Source organism: Ambystoma mexicanum, chromosome 4p (assembly GCF_040938575.1).
Source record: "Ambystoma mexicanum isolate Mex_15411 chromosome 4p, UKY_AmexF1_1, whole genome shotgun sequence".
Taxonomy (NCBI): domain Eukaryota; kingdom Metazoa; phylum Chordata; class Amphibia; order Caudata; family Ambystomatidae; genus Ambystoma; species Ambystoma mexicanum.
Window position 1 is genome coordinate 1,150,509,704 of NC_090927.1, and position 22,382 is coordinate 1,150,532,085.

Sequence of the window (22,382 nt, forward strand, 5' to 3'; positions counted from 1 at the left end):
ATGAAGATTTGTATGACGCTTTTACTTCAAATATTATTTGATGAATAATGCAGTATCTTGGGCTTCAGTGCAGCAAAGCACCCACACTGAAGGTTTACTTGGAATTGCTTAAGCCTGCCTCATATTTGTTTTTGAAAAGAAACAAGAAAGGAGGCACAATAAGCATTGACAAAGACAGCAGTTTCAGCTTTGCTTAAGGGAACTCTTTTGCTATGAAGGCCTCAACCAAAATCCCAGACATGGGTGCCAGGGAATCAGCCGCCATTGCCAAGGGACCATTGATAAGAAAGTATAGAACCCTTGCAATTACCAGGTGCTGTGTCATGCTGCATCTTTTTTAGCTTCAACATATGTAGCTTCCTCAGTTTGGCACTAAAGCCCAGCTTAGGAGACACAAACTAATGATGGAGCTAAAACGCCACCTATGAGGCACAACTGTGTAGCTCTAGCTATGAACCATTACTAATGGTGCAGCGAAAGTACCACAAACGAGCAAAAACAAATGATGGTACTAAAGTGCAACCTACGAGGAACAAAATATGTGGCCCAAGGACTACAGAAGTAGCTTTCTATCCAACAACAGCCTCCATGCATTTATAAACCCTATACCAATATTATTCCCTCGCTAGATAGTGCTGAAGTTTCACATTACTGGGGCTCAAGACTTAATAATTTAGGAACCATTGCTGAAAGAATAGCATTCAAATCCCAAATGGGATGGGACCTCAAAGTAGGTAGACCCCACATAAAAGGTCACATCCACTTCAATTTGAAGAAAAAAAAAAACAGAACTTGTCTTATATCTGCATTTGGGTATTGCAAAGGACCTGATCTACAGGGCCCCTACTGAATGGCAGAACTGGCCACATGTGACAAATGAGTTAAACAGACTGGTTCAGCACTCATTGGCTTTATCGTGTTCAGAATCAAGTAACCAAAACACAGCAACTTGGTCTCATACCATTGCCTAATGATGTATTTGCTACCTATACAATAGCCGATTTTCCTCAGACATGCCCAGGTGGTTTAAGCAAGAATGTCAAGAACCAAAAAGGTACAGCTCAGTAGTACAAAGGCCAGAACAAGATGGCAACCTATGCCTACACAACGGACAATTGACTAATGCAGGAGTGGAACCGGTTACTCTATTGAATGTCACAGACGATATAAAAACCAGAACCAGTTTGACCCCATTAGAGAAATGATTTAAAATAGGGGCCTTTGCTAACACTTGCAGGACCAGTGCTAACACTTGCGGATCATCTTGGGAATAAACTGTTGGTGGAAGAGGCAGAGGCGTATACCCAGCCCATTCAGCAGAAAAACACTGTCTAGTCAGAAGCGGCTCCTTCCGGCTTTCCAAGAAGCAAACCGGTCACATCTATTTTCCTCCATAGTCAAGATGTCAATGGGAAGGGTCCAGTGCTGAAAGGCTCTACCACACAGTGCTCCAGAGAAGATTTTGAAGTGGGAGTACAGAGATTTTTTAGAGTGTATTCCCAATGGGAGTATTTTAGAAGCGAGTAAGATTTTTTTTTACTCAAACAGAAATGTTTTAGTAATAAAAATGTCTCCCCCTCCCGTTATTCGTACACTTTAAAAGATAAACATCTTTAGATCACGCAGTAATAAGAGTAGTTTCTTCCTTGGCACTGTGTGCCCATTTTTGGGGAGTAAATGTGGCCGATACACCCTTTATCTGTAGGGCTGCTACCACATCCACTTCAAGTACTCAACAATGAGGGACAACAGCCTGCTAACACCAATACTTGTAGGTTCTGCCAGAAGAGTAGCAAAGAGGAATATGTCCTCACGCAGTTTCCACAATCACATCTTCATCACACAGCAGCATTGTGAAAGGCAATGGGTCCTTCCTTGTGAAACAAGAACATGTTCTTTCCCATAAATATATACATATTAAAACATATATGAAGCCCAACAGACACTCGCAAGGTTATCGTAAGAGGCCGATGCCCGGCCCCGAAGCGCAGGAATAAAAGAAGTAGACGCAGAGGGTACACCCAGCTGGAGCAGCGGAGAAGTCGGGAGCAAGAATGGAGCAGCGCTTCCCCTTTGTCGTTTGAACAGGCTCCAAGTGGACGGCAGGGTCTGAGGAAGCCGTGAGAACAGGAGGTAGACTCCCAGCCCGGAGCAGAGAGAGCCGCGACAGCTCCTGAGACTGGAGCAGGAGGAGCAAGACCCAACGGGAGATGCCCGCGACGCGCTTCCAGCCCTTGGCTAAATCTGAAGCCGACAGCAGGGTAAAACGAACAGGGAGAGGAGGAGCGCAAACTCACTGAGGCAAATTCATTGAGGACAGAGGCAGGTGCACCCATACCCGAGATCCAACAGTAAGAATCACGGTCAGTACAGGGCCAGAACACGGTAAGACCACGCCAAGGAGCGGCTACACAAGTACTACTAGGTAGGAGAAGAAAGTGACTCCACCCCAGGGAAGGAAAATGGGTGGAGGGCCTGCAACGAGTCTATTGGGGGAAGACCCTCAGAGGAGCACTAGAGAGCCCAAGGCCCCCTACACAGTGAAGCGAGCAGCCAGGGAGCCAGGGAGGCATGGGGAGGGCCCCGAGTATAAGAAACGTTTTGGCCAAGGTCGAGCCCAGGGAGAAAGGCTTTGGCCTAACGAGAAGAAGCAATAGCCATTGTGAGGGATAAGCAAAAAGAGAGAGGCCTACCCCAGGCCTATAAAATCTGAGAGCACAGACTACACTCCAGGCACTACAATATACAGCTGTAGAGGGCCACAGCTAGACACACTGTAAATCAGGCAGCGAGGAGTGACAGCTGTTTACTTTGAGGGGGACAAGCGGCACAACTAAACATCAGAAAGCCCTGAGGGACAATAGCACCGACAGATAAGTTGAGGTAAAGGCCACGTGATGCATCCAATTGGGTAAGCAGGACCTCAACGACGCACAGAGCTCTCGGACCTGCCAGGCAGGATAAAGCGCATATAATTCGCAGTAAGAAGGAGCCAGGGAGTAGTCCACACCAGCCAGGCCTCAAGTAAGAGGCCAGGCCCACATGAAGGAGGGCGAGAAGTAAAAATGTCCAAATCCAGAGGGAAAGACCCCCCGCTAACTTCAACGGGCCTCAGGAAACCCCCTGAGAGTAAACTGCAGAGAACGTGGAGCAGAGAGGTGAGCTCCGCCCAGGGTACTCAAGGGTCCCGGGAGCAGGAGGCACAGGCATACCTCCAAACTGAAGAAATCCATGACAACCCAGTGACGCAGTCACTCCTTAAGCAGTACTTTAAAGACTTGGGGAAAAAATAACTGAGGCAGTGCAAAAACAAATGACCAGAATGAGGGAAGATCTGGCGGCAGCACTCCAGGAGATTAAACAGTATGTTCTTAAAATGGAGGAAAGAGTCAACACAAACGAGAAAGCCATACAAGAAATGACAGAGGACTCGAGGAAAATGGAAACCTGGGTGTAACAATTGGCAACGTCGACTCCAGGCGGAGGACCTCGAGACCAGGACGAGGAGGGCAAACATTCGGATCAAGAATTTGCCTGAAGAGGTTCTAGACAAGGACTTTGAAGTGGTGGTGAAAGCGATATTTGAAGACCTACTAGAAACGGAGGAGAAACCAGAGGTGAAATTCAATAGAATTCGTAGAGTTGGCCCTCATAGATCGGAACCAGGGGTTCGGCCTAGAGATGTACTGGCAGCGCTACAGGACTATAGAACCAAGGAGCAGATGCTACAATCTTCAAGGAAAGCCAAACATATAACATACAATGGGTCAGACCTGATGCTGTTGCAAGATTTATCCCCGAAAACTCTGGCCAAAAGCAGAAAAATTGCACTGGTCGTCCGGGCACTTAGAGATAAGGGTATTTGATATAGGTGGATGTTTCCATTTGGCTTAGTGTTTGACTGGCAATGCAGGCAATAGCGGATCTGTTCCCACGAAGAAAGACTGCAGATCTTAGGCCTCGAGGAAGAGGATCAAGAGACAAGGCCCCTCCAGCCAGTGGCTCACAGTGGGCTTAAGAGCTGGGAATGGTCTATAGTGGTAAAACCAAAAAGGAACAAAAAAGGGGATACCAACCCCTACTGAAAGGCCCGGCCGTTTAACAGAAGTGAGGGAGCCGGCAGCAGAGAAGAAAAGACCAACTTGAAATAGTCAATAAGGTACTAAGGGCGAACCAATAAGCACCCCTGGGGAGGGTGAGCAAGGGGTAGTGCATAGGAGGTCCCGAGGAGATGGGGGTTGGAATTCAGAATGGGTTGGGGGAACCCACTGGAGAGCAGGCTGAGAGACGTATGGGGCTCAACACCCGAGGGGGAGATTCGGGGGGGGGCTAGAGACTGGTTGAGCCCTATTGGCCAGAGGGGGGGAGGAGGGAGGGAGGGAGAGGGGTGGGGAAATGGAGGGGTGGTAAGGGGGAGTCCAATGAATAGCATTAAAAGCTGGGTATTATCTCCCTGAATAACAAGGGGCTAAACTCCCCCCTAAAGAGGAAAAATCTGGAAAGATACATGCGTAGGGAGAGCCCCGACATAATAGGAGACCCATGTACAAACCCGGGACAGGGAACGCTTGAGACTACAGGGTTCTACCAACCTCTATCAGTTCACTGAAAAGAAGTGTTGATAGCCAGTCGGAAAAAGTTGGATCTTAATGTGACTAAGACGGACAGAGACTCCCAGGGGAGATATTTAGCTATGAGGAAAGAGTTGAGTGGCAAGATATGGCTCTTCTTTGAAGAAAATAATAAGGAGGATACATCAATGCTAATGAGGTGGGATGCTTTCAAGGCCACAATCAGGGGGAAAATAATTGCAATTAAGGTCCGCAGAGAGAGAGCTGAGGTTGTTAGAAAGCGACTTGGAGGAGCAATTAAAGAGAATGATGTCCAGTATGGGAGTGGGAGTGAGTGGGGAAACAAGGAAGGAGTACAGAGCTATATATAGAAGGCCAATTGGAGCTCATACAGGCAAAGGCAGTAGAAAAATCATTGTTCTAAATAAAGCAGAAATACTATATCAGGGCTAATAAGTCGGATAGACCCCTGGACAGAATGCTGAGAAAGGAGGAAAAGGCAAAAACTATTATAAAAAATAAAGGTGGAACTGGGGGGTACTCGTACAGAGACCAAGGATATAGTACGGAGTTTTCAAGATTCTACGTAGAGCTATACACCTCTGCAAATACATTAGAGCAATCTCTTCGAGAATATGCAGGAGCAAGAGACTTGGCACAAATAATGACCCAAGAAAGAGAAACCTTGGAAGGGGAGATTACGCAAGACGAGGTGAAGAGGGTCATTATGAACCTACCTACTAATAAGTCCCCTGGCCGAGATGGCTTTAGTGCAGAATTGTACAGATCTTTTAGAGAATTATTGATCCCACACTTGGTCCCTCTCCTTAACGAGATGGGGAATAAACAGAGTATTACAGAAACTATGGAAGAAGCGAAAGTTGTCCTCCTCCCCAGGGGGGTGTAGTTGGCCCTGTGGAGCTCTTCCACTGTTCTTGTTAATTTTATTCCTAGTTAGGTTATGGATTTCCTCCTCCCCAAAGAAAGCAAAGACCCGATGGCATGGAGATCATATAGACCGATAGCCTTAATTAACGCAGACGCCAAGATTTTTACAAAGGTTCTGGCCAACCCCCTGGATCAAATCTTTCCAAATATAATTAGCGCAGATCAATCAGGGTTCATTAGGGGCAGGCAGATGAGTGACAACACGAGAAGGGTAAATCATCTCATAGAAAAGGTGAACAAAAAAAAGAATCCCAATAATCTTAATTGGTCTAGATGCAGAAAAGGCCTTTGGTATGGTGCAGTGGTTGTTTCTGTTTACTGTAATAAAGCGAATGGGGTTTGAAGCGAAGTTCCTAACAAAAATCAAGGCTAACCATCCATGGTTTGCTGTGCTTTGGGCTGATTGCAGTAGGTAGCCACTGTATTTGCATGTCCCAAAATAGCGGACAAACTCTTTGCCGAAAGTGTAAGCGCCTTTCCTGGATCAGCTCTTCTTCAGTTGACAAACAGAGAAAATATGTTCCTTCAAATGGCAGCACAGAGACCTTTTCCTGCACATCTGCCAAAAGCTTTGTGCTCTTGAGCCAGGCACTACTGAACAGATTTACACCCAGGCACATACCTCTGGCCGTTGCCACTACATGCCCCACATCTGCTTTCCAACTTATCTCGTACCACCACCTTGGCATCATTTAGACCAGCCAGAAACTCTTCTTTCCTCTCACCCGTCAGGTCTTGTGTGAATTCTACCTTTTCCCACCATAGCTTGTTATTACAGCCATAGAGTAGGGCCTTGCTGTTAGCCTGCCTCATGTGCAGGGCCCTATTGGTGTGGATCATTTTGACCAGCGTAACAAATGCCCTTTCCAACTCACCAGAGGGAGTCACTGCACTCAGTGAGGCCCCTGAGGGTGACTTTCCTTGTGCCAAAGCCGCTGAGACTACTGCAGAGTCGGCTGTTGCTTTGGATAACATGACCCTTCTAGTTGTGCGTGGGGTGCCTGACTTTCCGGTCTAGTTTTAGGGGCATGACCCCTCCAGTGTCGCCCTAGTCTCGTGGGGGGACTTGACTGTAAGGTTTTTTGCCCTGTGGACTAAAGGGGCTGCCCATAGGGCACAGGAACTCATGAGCAAACAGAGGGAAGAGATACTTAAATTACAAAATTAATTGAATGATCGGAAAAACAGAGCATGCTGCGAGGAGACAGGAATGAGAGATGGACACAGAGAACTCATAATTGTGTCACAAACTTTTATTCAAAGTAAAAGGGGGCTGGGAAATGCTTCACTATCCCTTCTCTAGGAGGCATTTTCTTACCGCAGCCAAAACTAAGTCTGTCCTGTGTCAAGATGTCCAAAGCAAAAATATCCTGTGTCTGAAATCCTATTCAAGCCCTCACATTCTAAAAGTAATTCTAGGGTGTTCAGGGTAATATCTTTGGAAGTGCACACATGTTCAGGCTCAAAAGAAAAGTATAACTCCAACACAAAAGTTCCCAACGGATAGTATCCACAGTTCCAGGGACTGGACCCCTTCCCCAGGTTTCTCTTCACCAATAAGATAGATCAACAGGACAATCAAAGTTCCTTATAGCCCAAGATGATATCTCCTTCCTCTTGGTGTTGCAATCCACTTCTAGGAAGAATGTCTCCCTTCCCCAGGTCTTTTCAAACATTCACTATCCTAAGGGTATGAGTCTTCCTTCGGATTCTTTATTCAGCAAAACAACTCGAAAGCAAAACAACTTGGACGCAGGCTCGATTCTGGCAGGACACCTGGTATACTCCCCTGCGAGGGTCTTTCCACACTTAATGCGATTTGACTCACAAATGTATCTTTTCCTGGTATACTTTTGTTGCCAGGCCTTTTCTATGTGGTTCACTATTTACATTTGCAAACTTGACTTTGTCTGGTATACTCTCCTGCCAGGGTTTTCTAGCACAGTTCACTTTATACAGTTGCAATCTTGACTTTGCCGGGTATACTCTCCTTTTTCAAATATTGGATCTCAAATCCCTTTCATTCACTTTGCTTGCTCTTTCCTTTCCTTAATAGTGTTGACGAAGTGCCCCAGTGTCCCAGCTTCCCTTCCTAAAACTCACCAGCTTTTTTGTGGCCCTCTTTAGGCCTTTTGCAGTAAACATGAAGAAGCTCTCCGGCATCCCATCTCCACTTCACAGGCTCACCGGTTTCAGCTAGCGGCTTCCACGTCCTTCGCGGCTCCCATTTTGCTGTTGAGGACCTCTCCGTGTTCGGGCGGCGTTGAAACTGCCTTCTGGTTCCCGTGGCCGCCAGGAAGACTTTGCTTTGCTTCCCACAACGGTCCCAGCACGGCAAACCTGCTTCTGCAGTTCTCCTTCTGCCGACTTCCTGAGCCTTCTAGCTCCAAGGTCTCCTCTGCAGCTCAGCAGTCCCTCGGTCAGAACAGAGAGGATGAGGCTCCTTCCAACAGCATCCCTCTGCTTCATGTTGGTCTGGAGTTTTACATTTACCGGCACCTATTATGCGCTCGAAACCACTAGAGCGTGTCCTGGTCTTCTCTGCTTCCTTGATCTTCATTACTCTGTTTAGCCTTCTTGTCCCAGTATTTCCATACAGATGGGAATAATAGGCAGTTTTTGGTATTCCATTCCCAGAATACTGAAAGATACCATTAGCAGAGTTTATGGTTGATTGAAGGGGTCCACCATGGTCTACCACAGTATGCCATAAACGTATGAGGCATTGAGGGGATGTTAGATTCTTGTTTGACTTTACAATATGTTACATACTATTGTGGAATTACTGGGGAGTTATGTATTTCATAAATACATCCTTTTCCGATTTTACCACAGAACCTAGAGGGTAGGGATGTTGTATCTAGGTTTTTTTCAACTTGATGTGGGGAATACCAGGTCTCATCTGGCAAATCACCCTTCCATGAGATTCACCTCCCCCTCTTTAATCTTCCCCCAAATAGCCACCCACAGGGTTAGGATCTGAAAGCGTCTGCCTCACCCTGGCCACATGAAGGGAGGTTCCCCACATGCAGCCACCCCCAGAGTTAGGATCAGAAAGCGTCTGCCTCACCCTGGCCACATGAAGGGAGGTTCCCCACATGCAAGCAGTAACGATATTGCCAGATTCATCACAATGCCCTTTACCCAGTTCTCACACTCAATAGTGCAGTGCCTAGCAATGATAACAACCTTCCCACCAGATATATTATCCTGCATCGGCACAATGTGAGCCCCCCCACCTCCATCAGCCGCACTTCAATTCCTACCACCTACATTATCACCCCAAATGCAGGTCGTGTTGAATAGGAATAGATCCGGACCCTCTCTGGTAATAGACAGGTGAAAATGTGTTCTGCCCCCAGTCCAACATTGAAAAGGTCAGAAGCATTGACTATTGAGGCAGCCAGGCTGCCCTTACTATAGGCAGGTACATTAGAAAATAGGTGACACTGCAAACATTTATTTAGGACATGCATCAAACAAAGACATGCGCACAAAATAATTAACACAATATAGATTTCTGATATAGAATACAGGTCAGTAAAAGGCAGTCATTGCATTACAGATGGCTACAGGTCTCAAGGCCCCATGAAGATTTAAAGTGTCGAGCCAACAGAAAATATAGTGCTGTGTGCAAAAAGGGAGTGCATTGGGCAGGAGCCAGTAGGTAGTGGTTACGCAGTTTAAATGATAGGACTATACAGTTTCTAACAGTGGTGTTCAAAGTTTTTTTTTTTATAAACATAAAATTTGGCAGTGGGCTGAAGCAGATAAGCAAGGTGAGATGACCTTGGACAGAATGAGCTGGAAGTCTGGAAACATGCATCATCGCAAAAACCTGCTTTTTCCAGTTTTAAGGTTGTGAAATATATCTCGTGGTTTAGTGAAATTTGGAAAACACCTCGTCATGATGATTAGCACAAATTAGGTAATTGTGATAGGAAATGATCATGTGTTTCAGGAAGTGTTTACATCCAATGAAAAGGGTCTGTGCACTTTGTTTGAAGACATGTGACCAATTGCATCATAAGGCTCATATCAGAACAGAACTGATGAAATATTTTAAAATGTATAAAGCCAGGATGGATGCAGAAATACAAATAGAGAAACTCAATTTACCTGAAGCCACCTTAGATGACTACCTTATAAAAATTAACAATAGATTTAAAATATAAAAAAACGAAGAATTCATCAGAGACCAAATTGACTATTAAAACAGAATAATCTCCATCTTTCAAAAAAAATATGACCAAAGAGGAACTGGTGCTCCAAAAACCAAGAAAATCTTCAAAATGCAACCAGAAACATCATCACCCTTCTCCTCAGAAACAGATACAGCAAGTACTAGTGATGCAGATTAGGAGGTCACTGCACAGACTAGCACTCACAACACTGCCTCTGATATAGAATGGACTTTTTTAGAGGAGCTTCGTAGGCACAATAACATCACCCGAATGGCTACACAACAACAAATGCCTCCAACATATACAAAAACACCTTGCCAAACCCAAATACATTGAGCTCTACAAAAGCCACAAGAGAAGCAAGGGAGGCGGCAGCAAAAAACATAAACCTAGACCAATTAGGAATGCAAACAAGATTGCAGCTCAAAACAAACATACGCCACAAGCAGACCTAGTTATGAACCTCTCATCTTTAACCATCAATAATTATCTTAAATGTGCCCTCAACAAAGTCCTATCTTTCAGTCCGACTAATCAATTTGACAATTTCCCCGACATTGAGGCATACCTACAAGGCAGCACAGCTACGAATAATGGTCGACCACTTGGACCTCAGAACGCGAACGCATGGGTCCATATGGACAACATGGTTCTGGCACTGATAACATTGGGTGAATGGCTGTGGGTCCCAAAAAAGGAGATACCCAAGCGAGTGCTGATGTACCCTAACCTGAAAGTATTCTGGTCAGTGTGGAAGGAGGGCAATGCTACGCGATGGCTCACGTCGTGGCCTTTGCCACTAAGCTGTATTTGGGCTACCCCCCCCCCACCGAGGAATCGGATTAATGAACACGGTTAGTTTCAACTCTGGTATGAGGGTGGCCTGACTTGGGCTGGGCAGATTTGTGCGGACAGAAACTACCTACCCCTGGAACGTCTGGAGGAATGCCTCCATGTAGGCAAACTCTCAGTATTTCATTACCTAGAGCTTAAAGGGGTGCTGACAGAAAGGGGAGGTGGGGAAACAATTTGAGGCGTGAACTCACGTCCTTTGAGACAGCATTACTGCAGGGGACTGATACAAAGAGGCACATTGCGAGGCTTTATGAGGAGCTTAGGCTCAATTATGGGGTTGGAGTTCTGCCGGTGAGAGCCAGGTGGGCGATGGTTGTGGGCAGGGAAATTTCGGATCAACTATGCACCACAATATTTAGAGGAGTTGTCCACAGTGTCATTACAGTATAGGATGCAAGCTTTCAAACTCATCCATCGCTGGCACTATGCACCAAACGCACTAGGAAAGATGTACCCGGGGGCAGACTCACGCTGTTGGAAATGCAAACATCCATGTAGTACCTACTATCACATGTGGTGGGAATGTCCCAACATACAGCAGTATTGGAAATCAGTGTTGGCATGGCTTGAAGGGATAGACGGGATAAAGAGGAAGCTGTCCCTCCTTCTGCTATTATTCAGGGTAGACGAAGAATGTGCGGGAGAGGGCGAGGGGCACATGGTACGACCTCTGATGGTTGCAGCCAGAAGCTGCATTGCCCAGGGTTGGAAAAGAGGCACAGCTCCCACGGAAAAGGAATGGGTCTTAAAAGCCCGGGCCATATACAAAATGGAATACCCAACACATCTGACGGTTGGCTCACGTTTTTTAGAAGTACAGACACTGAATAACCTCGAGAGACTTACCATTGTATATAAGCAGAGGAAACCAGAAGTGGACCCACATTGCACTTGAACAGGAATGCGTGAGGGGGTGTGTGGGGGGATGAATAAGCTACATATATCACTGAAGGCATGGTTATTTTGTTATTCACTTAAAGTGTACTATGAGAAAATGATAATAAAATTCAATTTTGGAAAGAAAAGAAACAGCCCAGGAAGATGGAAAATATGAACTGCTCTATCCTTGTTTAAGGGGATAGTGAATGGGAGGAATGGAATTTATGAGGACCCTAACAATCACAAAATCCCAATCGACATGAATAAAATCCCCCCTACCAATACCACTCGCACCCCTTTCACGCACACTCAAAACCTCAGTACCACTCTCTCCCACCAACCAATATCATATCTCGTACACTCCTTCTGGTTCCTTTGCCCAATTGCTGGCTCTTGTTTGCCTCGGGTGGTTATGAAAACAAGCAAAGATTCAAAAGGAGTTGCAAGCTCTGTCCCCCTTCCATCCACAGGACTGCCGGTCTTCAGTAATGGTAGACTGCAACAATGAATGTCCCAGTTCATGCAAGGGTCTCCCAGCCGCTGGAGCATGCACGATTGGTGAGGGTGCTTTCCCCTGCACCCACCTCCCCCAACCTTGCAGGTAAGCATATTATACGTGTTAGTAAAATTCTTGCTGGGCATTCTGCACCCTGGCTTGTGCTGGCATTCTGCTGACACAGGTTCTCTACTGGTGGGCGGATTCTGTAGTTCTCCACGGTCTGGTTTGCTACGTTGTTTCCCCAGGAGCAGGGTCGCATAGCGGCATACTCTGTCCATGTTGCTGTGCAGTTCTTTCAGACTCTTGTCTACTCATCTGGGTTTCTCACCAGGCACTCTTTGACTAGTTCATTGCTACTGTTGAGGTGACATGCACTACAAGCCAAATAGAAAGATACTGCCCAGAATGGTGCTGTGCAGGCATGTCATGATAGAGTGGCACTGCTGTCATGCAACCAGCCACAAGGGGAAAGTGCATCAACGCAGACCCTCTCAACTGCCACACTGCGCCTTTGAGAAAGGACTGGCTCCGGCATCAACCGTGATAGGCCTCACAACCCAGGCTGAGAGGAGTCCATATGCCCAACTGTGGCGCTGTTATACCTTCTTGAAATGACAACACTTGCAGTCGCGGTTCGCCATCCCCCTCGGTGCATGTGTCTCTGATTTTGTCCCTAGTTTTGCTGGGATGAGCCCATTTGTTCTGGTTTGGTGTTCCCAGAGGAGTCTCTTGTGGCCTTTAGCTCGAGCCGAAAATAGATGGAACAAAACTGGAACAGAGGACAACCTGCTGCTGCCCCTGCCTGCCCTCTTAAAAGCATGGTCCGACATGTCGTGCCTGGTGGCGAGACTTACCTAGATAAAATATACCCTTATTCTTTTTTGATCATTCTTGGGATTGTGATCTTATACTTGGCCGACTAGGTCTCTGGATGTTCTGGCGAGGTTGGTTCAGAGTATACAAAGCATTTTGATGGGGACATGTAAATCCCTGGGTGGCCTTGTTTACTGGATCTTGACATTCCAAAAATTCAACAGAACCTTATGAATTATAGCAGAAAGACCTAATCATCTCTTTGCGGTAGAATATCACGGGGGACTCATAGTGGTGGCAGTGCTACTTCTAGGTAGACAATTAATTGTTGATTACAAGGTCGCACCACCCTTGCTCCTTCCATGTCTCCCTCCCTTGTTTCTTGTTTTTAAGTCACGGAAACTATCTGTGGTTCGATACTATATGCACTCCCCGAAGGCCAAGAAATATCACTGTATGCTCACCTCAGCTGGGGGGTTACATCACATCGCGTTACTATGAGTCGAGTTGAGTTGAGTTATAAATCATGAATGCAAATAATGGCAAAAAGGTGTCCAACTTGCACAGAACCACTTGACTAGACTGGCCCTTTGGCTACATATAAAGTTATTCAAATACTGAAAATCTGAATGTTACACTTTAGATTGCTCCTAATTAAAAGCCTATATCCTTTGAAGGTGCTTAAGTAACATTCAACCAAATATCTCATTAATAGTCCTTGTGGCCGTGTCCTGTTCTTATGAAGTATGCATCAATTTATTACAGTAGGTGCTCTCCTGTGTATACTCAATGACTGGACCATATCAAAATATACCCGTGGTGCTCCCTATGAATACTGTCGTTCTTACATATAAATTATTGATATTAGTTAGGTGGGTAGATCTCGTTTAGTCAGATGAATTTAATGGTGTCTGCTTGCTCCCACTTGCATCTGAAAAGTGTCCAAAACTACCTTTGTATAGAGAGCCTGTTATGATTAACTCCCCTCACTGATTTAACATGCAGCTAGCGGTAGAGCTAGCGGTTGGGAGTGATGAGATTCATGTATTATTTACTGTTAACTTACATTGAACCTCTGCATTATCTTCTTATAGTTAATACAAATAATTCATATTAGCCAGGCATAACAAGACACTGACCCCCTCAGTTTGTCACACGCACAAAGCACACAATGCCTTACTCGCCAAGAGTCCATTAGAAATCACCTATGGCTAGTGGCAAGGGCAAGGTTTGAGGGAAAGGAATGAAGCAATGTTCAGACCGTGGTGGCAGGAACATGGTGTTCAGGGTAACATTTCAAAATAAAGCAGCTGGATCAGGTAGCTAGTTCTCCAAAATCCCCACTTCTGCCTAGCCCCCTTGTGGACTATTCATCCCTTCTCCCCAGGAGGGAGTCACCCCCTTTGAGGTTAGGCAGGAGAGCCCACCAAGTAAGAGCCTCCATAGGGGGCTGAGCAAGTGGACCCTCACTGGGAGCGCCTGCCCTCTCCCATTCCTACAAGGAACTCCCTATTGGAAAAACACTGTCCGCCTATTGGGAATTGAAAAGCCTGACATTACTGCTAGATTACCTTCCATGAACAGTGATATTGTTTCCATCTTGTTGGCTTCAGGTAATGCTGAATTTCCCTCAAAGACCAAAGGAGGAATGATACGTCCCTTTGAAACCAGGCGCAAACGTAACATTTCGAGGAACCGTGAAGGAGGAGGAGAGAATCATACGCAGATGCAAGCCTCTGAGGGAAGAATGTCCTGGAGGGGTGGAGCCGTGCATACTGCGGAGTCAGCAGTGGGGTGGAGCTGAGCGTGCAGAGGACGACACCGGAATGCCGGCAACGAGAGTGGCGGAGTAACCACTTCATAGATGGGGATGGAGGAGCCGTCCTGCCTAGTGGCGTGACCATGCTGCAGCCTGGGGCCCTAGAGCAAACTCAGAGACCAGAGAAAAATGGAGGAACAGGTCCTCTGATCCGCATCGAGACAGGGTGACAGCTGAGAGGGGCAGACAGGGAAAGGAGAGCCCTCCCAACTGATGGCATGACCACGAAACTGGGACAATGGAAACATGGAGGAACAAATCCTCCACTATAGAGAGAAGGCAAGACGCCAACCCTGGGAGGAACATACAAGAGGAGAGAAGACAACCGGGTTGCCTAGGGAAGAGGGAGGCACGAGAAAGAATTGTATCTGAATTAGTGTACAATGCAGAGTAAAAGGAATGGGACACTTGGTTCACTTCTGGAGTGGTGTAGACCAGCGTCCCGGTTGTGTTTTGAACAAACAGGATATGGTGGCTGCCCTTTGCCTGCTGGATCATCCTAGCTAGTAATCTGCCCTCAGCGCACCTTCTCGCTAGGCCTGGGTTGTCCAGGAATCTCAATTCCCTGTCAGCATACGTTTGGAACCCATCAAGCTCTGTTTTAATGTCTCCTAAGGTGGAATTGTCGGGTTCGGACGCATTTGTCTGCTCTAGGTGGCGTAGGTTGGTTTAGCTAGTTTGTATATCCCTCTATTTTACATTAATTAGTCCTGTTTCCCTTACCAGAGCTACGCCGTGCATGTACGCCTTAAAGGCTTCCCAAAGGGTTGCATGCTTATCTACTGTGCCAGTGTTTATTTCAAAGTATTTGTCAACACGTTTCTGCGTTTCAATCCTGAATATAGGGTCTAGTAACGACTGTGGCTTGAATCTCCATTCCATTCTTGTTTTCAGTGCCTCTCCCAGTGACAACCTCATTGTGACGGAGGGGTGGACAGAAAAAGTCCTGGATAATATTCTGGTTTCGCTAAGGTGACTTACTAGCGTGGCCGACACATACCACATGTCTATGCAGGAAAGGGAGTCATGAACTATAGAATAGCATGAATATATCAGTGTTGTCGGGTTAAGTGCCCTCCAAGCGTCGACCAGCCACATTTTGCTTAGGCCCCTTTGTAACAGATGGGCGGCTTTGGTCGGTCCCCGGGGCTTGGTTCCAGATCTGTCAAGGCTCGAGTCTATTATAGTATTAAAGTCCCCTCCCCACAGGAAGGGCACCAAGGGATATAGTGCTAGTAGGTCCATTACCTCTGTATAGAATTTGGGGTTGTCAGTGTTGGGCCCATACATATTTAGCAGAATTATTTCCTGACCCCGTATAATGCCACATAATCGTGCATAGCGCCCCATTGGGTCCAGGTGTGCCTTTATGGGTATAGTGTATGGATTCGTGGATTAAGGTCATAACCCCTCTGTATTGGGTCGAGTACGAGGTGTAGTAGCGCTGTGGGACCCAACGTTTGGCAAAGGCCTTGCTGCCCTTGGCCAATGCGTGCATCTCTTGTACGGATAAGATTTGTACTTTGTGCTGTTCTGTGTATAGCTGTAGGTGCTGCATTGTTACCTGATTGCCCGACCCTCGCACATTCTAGTTCATAAAGTGGCTCAGTTCCCATTGGATTGCTTTGTAGAATAGTTATTGAATTCCATCATGGCAATTATTAAACATTTAAGCAAAGTCACTGCCCAGTAATGTTGCTTGGTATCAGTGGTTACGAACAAGTCAAAAACATTTTGCATAACTGTCCCACAACTTCCCACCCCCTCCCCCATCCCTCTCCCGATCAGAGGAATGAAGTCCCCATATTTAACAACCCAACCACCTTTGAAACTCTGCATGGGGGGGGCTGTTAGCCGACTGCACCCGGCCTCAACACAGCTTGACATTACATCTTTCTAATAGGTTATAGGCGAAGAAATAAATGGGTGAACATTTTCCAGTTACATAATAATCAAAGCGGTAGGTGGTAATCGGACTACATAGCAAAGGCAGAGTGCCACGACACAAGCATCCGCTACCTTCTTCAGTTTTTCTATTAGGATTCGTAGACAAGAATTTTGAAGGGTTACATGCATATGATTGGGTTCACCCTAGGAAGTGTTTGTCTATGAATCTCATGGCTTCCTCAGGCATGGTGAAAAAGGTACACCTTATTGTCATGCTCAATGCGCAACTTGGCAGGGTAAAGCATGGCGTATTTCACATTGTGGTCACTGAGCCTCTTCTTTGTTGCTATAAAGGACTTACGATCTTGGAGAAGAACAAGTTACTTCTTACCTTGTAACGTTCTTTCGATGGGATGTTCCTCCGACGTATTCCTTATCTTAGATAGATATCCCTTTCCAGCTTTGCTGGCCCCGGAAATTTTTTCTCTCTAGAGGGCGCTGCGCGTCGACGACCGCCGAGTCGAAGTCCCTCGACAGCCGCTGTATCGACGTCATCCTGCCTATAAAGGCCGCGCGCAGCGTCCATTGCTCAGTTCCGTTTTGAAGCCCACAATAATTCTTTCTGGACTAGACTAATCACCCTGAAGGAGCGTAAGCTGCAACAACAAGGGAAGTAGTACTGCGGGGATGGATGGGAAGGTCGATAAGGAATACGTCGGAGGAACATCCCATCGAAAGAACGTTACAAGGTAAGAAGTAACTTGTTCTTCGAAGGGATTGTGTCCTCCGACGTATTCCTTATCTTAGATAGGCTCCCATAGCAGTATCCTGTTAATGGAGGTGGGAGTACTGACTTCATGCTTCCTCTTATTGATGAATAGAGTGCAATACTTTCCTTCCAAACCTAGTTTCCTGACTGGAGGAGGAATCCAAGTTGTAAAACCGTGTAAAGGTATGGACGGACGACCATGTGGCAGCCGCACATATGTCTCTAACCGGCACTCCTCTTTTGAGGGCCGATGAAGCTGCGATACCTCTAGTCGAATGAGCCCCAAGATTTTGAGGGGGCTCTTTTCCTGCCAGTTTATAACATTCCAAAATGGCTAAAATGATCCATCTGGAAATGGTCTGCTTAGTTATCGGTAACCCCAGCTTGTGACCTGCGTAGCCTACAAACAGCTGGTCTGCTTGTCTTATCTTAGCCAGTCTACTAATGTAAAAACTTAAAGCCCTTCTTGGGTCCAGCCCCTGTAACCTCTCTTTCTCTTTCCTCGGATGGGGAGGAGGATAGAAAGATGGAAGGGTAATCTTCTGTGTGATATGAAATTCAGAAACCACCTTTGGGAGGAAATTAGGCTTCACTTGCAGAACAACTTTGTCTTTGTGAAAGATTGTATGAGGGGGTTTACAAGAAAGAGCTTGTAACTCGCTCACCCTTCTAGCAGATCTAAGTGCTACTAATAAAACAGTCGTAAGGGTAAGAAATCTTAACGAACAAGAGTGGAGTGGTTCGAAAGGTGTGCCCATCAGGAAAGTTAGGACTAAATTTAAATCCCATAGGGGAACCTGGAATGGTCTTTGGGGGGATAAACGTTAGTTAACCAGTTTAGAAACTGTATTAGCAAGGGTAACTTGAAATAGGATGGATCTTCCGCAGTGCGCTTAAACATGGATAGCGCTGCGAGATAGCTCTTGATGGTGCCAACTTGAAGGCCTGAATTCGCTAAATAAAGTAGGAAGTACAAAATCATTGGTGTACCATATGAAAAGGGATCGATATTCTTTTCCCTACACCAGCTGCAAAATCTGTTGCAACGGCAGCGGTATAAAGATTTTGTTGCTGGCCTTCTTGCCGAAAGCAACACCTCCATAACGTCATCAGGGAGGTCCCAATCCTTGTACCACAGCCTTTCAGAAGCCAAGCGTGAAGGTTGAGGGTTTTGATGTCTGGATGGAGAACCTGACCTCCCTTCTGTGAGAGCAGATTCTCTCTGAGTGGAAGTCGAATTGGAGGGCAGATGGACAAGTCTAGAAGGTCCGTGTACCATTTTCTCCTGGCCCAATCCGGGGCAGTTAGGATCATGGTTTTCCGAAATCTTCTCAACCTCCTGATCATTTGAGGAATGACAGGGACCGGTGGAAACGCGTACAGGAGCGGAAACTCCCAGTCCACTATGAACTCGTCTCCCATAGCTCCTCTCGGGGGAAATTCCCTTGAACAGAACAGATCGCACTTCCTGTTGACACTGGTGGCGAACAGATCCACCTGAGGGGTTCCCCAAAGGGCAAAGATCTCTTGAAGGACTTCCTGAGCTAGTTCCCACTCGTGGGAGACTGTGCTCTGCCTGCTCAGAGTGTCCGCTGTCAAGTTCTTCTCTCCGACTAGGTGAACTGCCGATAGAGAGATTCCTGCTTGGATTGCCCAACACCAGAGCTGCATCGCCTCTCTGCACAGAGGTAGTGATCCTACGCCTCCTCATTTGTTGAGGTAATGCATGGCCACTGTGTTGTCTGTCATTATCAGGACATTCTTTCCTTGTACAGATGGCAGAAAAGCCTTCAGCGCAAGTCTGATGGCCCTCAGCTCTAACAGGTTGATATGTAGTCTGGACTCCGATGGAGACCAACGACCGCTGATGGTCAAGTCGTTTGCTCCCCACCCCGTGAGTTAGGCATCCGTGACTACTGTTATCTCCGGCCAGGGTTGCCAAAACTGCTCTCCTTATAGAATGTTCTCCTGACAGGCCCACCACTGAAGGTCTCGAGCCACCCTGTTGGGAACCTGAAGAAGATCTGTCATTTTCCCTGAGAATTGTGACCACTGAGTTCAGTGCCCACTGGAGGGATCTCATTCTCAGGCGAGCCTCTGGCACTAGGAAAATGCAGGATGCCATGAGGCCTAGCAACCTCAAAAAGTCGAAGGCTGGGAGACGTTGGGCATTTTGAAACTTGGTGACCATCTGTAGAATATCTTGAGCCCTCACCTCTGGTGGCGAGGCTTTTCCCAGGGAAGTGTCCAGGATCGCTCCGATGAACTGGAGTTTCTGCGATGGTATCATTTGTGACTTCTTTAAATTGAGGGAGAAGCCCAGTCTGTGGAGGGAGTGGCAAACATGATCTAGCTGGATCTGAGCTTGTTCTGAAGATACAGCTCTGATCAACCAATCGTCCAGGTAGGGGTAGATGTGAATCCCTTCCCTCCTTAGACTTGCAGCCACTACCGACATTAACTTGGTGAAGACCCTCGGGGCGGAGGTCAGCCCAAATGGCAGCACTCGAAATTGATAATGAGAGTTGCTAATTGCGAACCTCAGGTATTTCCTGTGTTTGAGATGGATTGGCACATGGAAATAAGCGTCCTGAAGGTCCAGAGATACCAACCAGTCCTGGAACTAAAGGGCCTGATGGATCTAAGAAAGAGTTACCATCTTGAATTTGTCTTTCCTGAGGAATTTGTTCAATTCTCGCAAGTCCAAGATGGGTCTCAGTCCTCCGTCTTTCTTTGGAATGAGAAAGTAAGGGGAGTACCAGCCCTTGTTCCTCTCCGCTACAGGTACCGGTTCTATGGCACTTTTCTCTAGCAGGTCTAAAATTTCCTGCAAGAGGAGCGGATCTGGAGCTTTTTGAGAGCTGATCCCCGGTGGATGACTCTGAGGTATGCGTAGGAGAGGCAGGCAGTAACCTTGTGCAACTGTCTCCAATGCCCAAGCATCTGACGTGATAGCCTGCCATTCCGCCAGATGTTGAGTTAACCTGCCTCCTACAGGTGTCTTGTGAGGGAAGTCCTCAGAGTGGTTTTGGGGCGGCTGATGCAGATGCCGATGGTAAAGAGGCACCTGCTGTTGCTGCGGCTTTTGAATATCTACCCCGTCCACCTCGGGTAGTTCTTCTTTGTCCCCTTTGAGCCGGTCGTCCTCTACCTCTTCCGAATGCGGAGTCGAAGCGAAAGGACTTGCCTCTCGCAGAGGTTCCTGTGGGACAAAAAGGTGTCTGACGGATTGCAGCGCCTAGGGATTTTGCTGCTGCCTTTGATGTTTGCAGTTTTTCTAAACTGTCATCCGCCTTTTTTCCCAAACAAAGAAGAGCCATCAAATGGCATGTTCAAGAGCCTGGCTTGCACATCTGGGGCAAAACCAGACTTTCTCAACCAAGCAAATCTCCTGGTTATTGTACTTGCCGCCATTGCTCTGCTGATACGGTCAGCCGAATCAATGCCCGTCTGGAGGGATTCGCACATAGCGTCTTTACCGTCCTTTATGATATTTAGGAATGCCTCCCTTTCTTCTCCCTCCGGGATGCAGTCAGCCGCTGTAGAAGCACACTCCCAAAGTGTATGGCTAAATCTAGCAAGGGTGCAAGTAGCATTAATAGATTTTAACGCCATGCTACATGCCGAAAAGACTTTCTTAGCAATAGCTTCGTATTTTTTATCGTCCCTGTGCTGTGGGACAGTAGGGTAAGCAGTCTCGATGTCAGTAGAAGATGCTGCCTGTACCACCAGACTTTCTGGGGATGGGTGTTTGGACAAAAACTCTGGGTCTGCAGAAGATACCCTGTATTTAGTAGACAGTTTTTTATTTACTGCCGGGACGACATCTGGGGTTTCCCAGTTCGTCATGATTTTTCTTTGAAGAGCTTTATGAAAAGGTACTACAGGATCCTCCTGTGGACCTTTATCAAGAATATCCGTGAGGTCATCCTGTTGGAAAGCCTGTGAAGGTGTTGACCACCCCATAAATTCTGTGATCCTGGCCATTAAGGCTCTATAAGGGGTTTCAGCATGCTCCCCCGGGTCTGGCCTAGCGAACTCCACCTCTGGGGAAGTGTCTAAACCACTTGCCTCATGTAAGGAATCATGGAGTTCCTTTAATCTGCGTTCCTCTGAGGATAACTCCTCTTGAACTGGGGTTGGAGATTCCTGCAACTCAAATGTCTCTTCTTGGTCAGATAGTTCACCCTCTTCCATAATTGAGGACATTGTTCTCAATTGGTCTGAACTCACAAAGGGTGTGAAACCCATCTCCAAGGCAGAGGGTGCCAAACTTGTTGTAATCGGCCTCGAAAACGTCGATGTCGTCGACGCCGACGTCAAAGGCTTCGAATGTGCGTCGAAAACAAAGGTCGAGGCCTCGAGGACCTCGATAGAATTGGAATTCTGCTTGAGGATGTTGACAATCTCAACGACATCGTCATCGAAGACCTGGGAATAGCCACTGGGTGCGCCGCAACCGTGACTTTCCTTGGCGTCGACGCCGGTGTTGAGGATGGCGTTGAGTCGACAGACCCGTGTGTCGAAGGTCCCTTCGACAACGGCGTCGAAGACACCGACCTCGGCGTCAACGGAACCTTCGAAGAAGGATTCGACGTCTTAGCTTTACTCGATGGTTCGTGACGCACTCGAGAAGCTTCCTTTGCCGGGTACTGCGACTCGCAGCGTTTTGGACCTTCGGGTCTTTCGACCACAGCATCGCTCTCGGCAGTCTTCGAGGGAGTCGAGGCCACTTTCTCGAAGAAACTCATCATATTTTTTCGGAATTCCTCCCATTCAGCCCGGGAACTATGTTTCGTGGGGCCTCTCTTAGGTGAAACAGAGGAAGAGGAGGACGAAGAAGGGGATCTTCGATCTTAAGGAGTGATGGGACCCGCTTTGAGACCTGGAGCGCGAATGGTGACGAGGAGACGAATGTCTCGACTTCGTCGAGGAAGAAGAAGCTTTAGAAGACGTCTTACCTTTTTCCAGCTTCCCCCTACGCTCCTTCAGGGCCTTAGCTGTCATGGACATACAGTCCTCGCACTCCCAACAATGGTGTTCAGCTCCCAAACACCACAGACAGACCCTGTGACGGTCAGTCAGCGACATCTTTTTTCCACAGTCTCGGCATTTTTTAAAGCCGGACCGAGGGGTCGTCGGTTCAGACGAGGAAGCC

At 47.0% G+C, this 22,382-nt stretch overlaps 1 protein-coding gene across 1 annotated transcript in view; it reads right to left on the bottom strand.

Annotated features, from left to right (window-relative positions):
* The window catches only part of AHI1 (Abelson helper integration site 1), a 2,019,384-nt gene that overhangs the window by 1,803,210 nt on the left and 193,792 nt on the right, over positions 1-22,382 (bottom strand). The window lies entirely within an intron of this gene.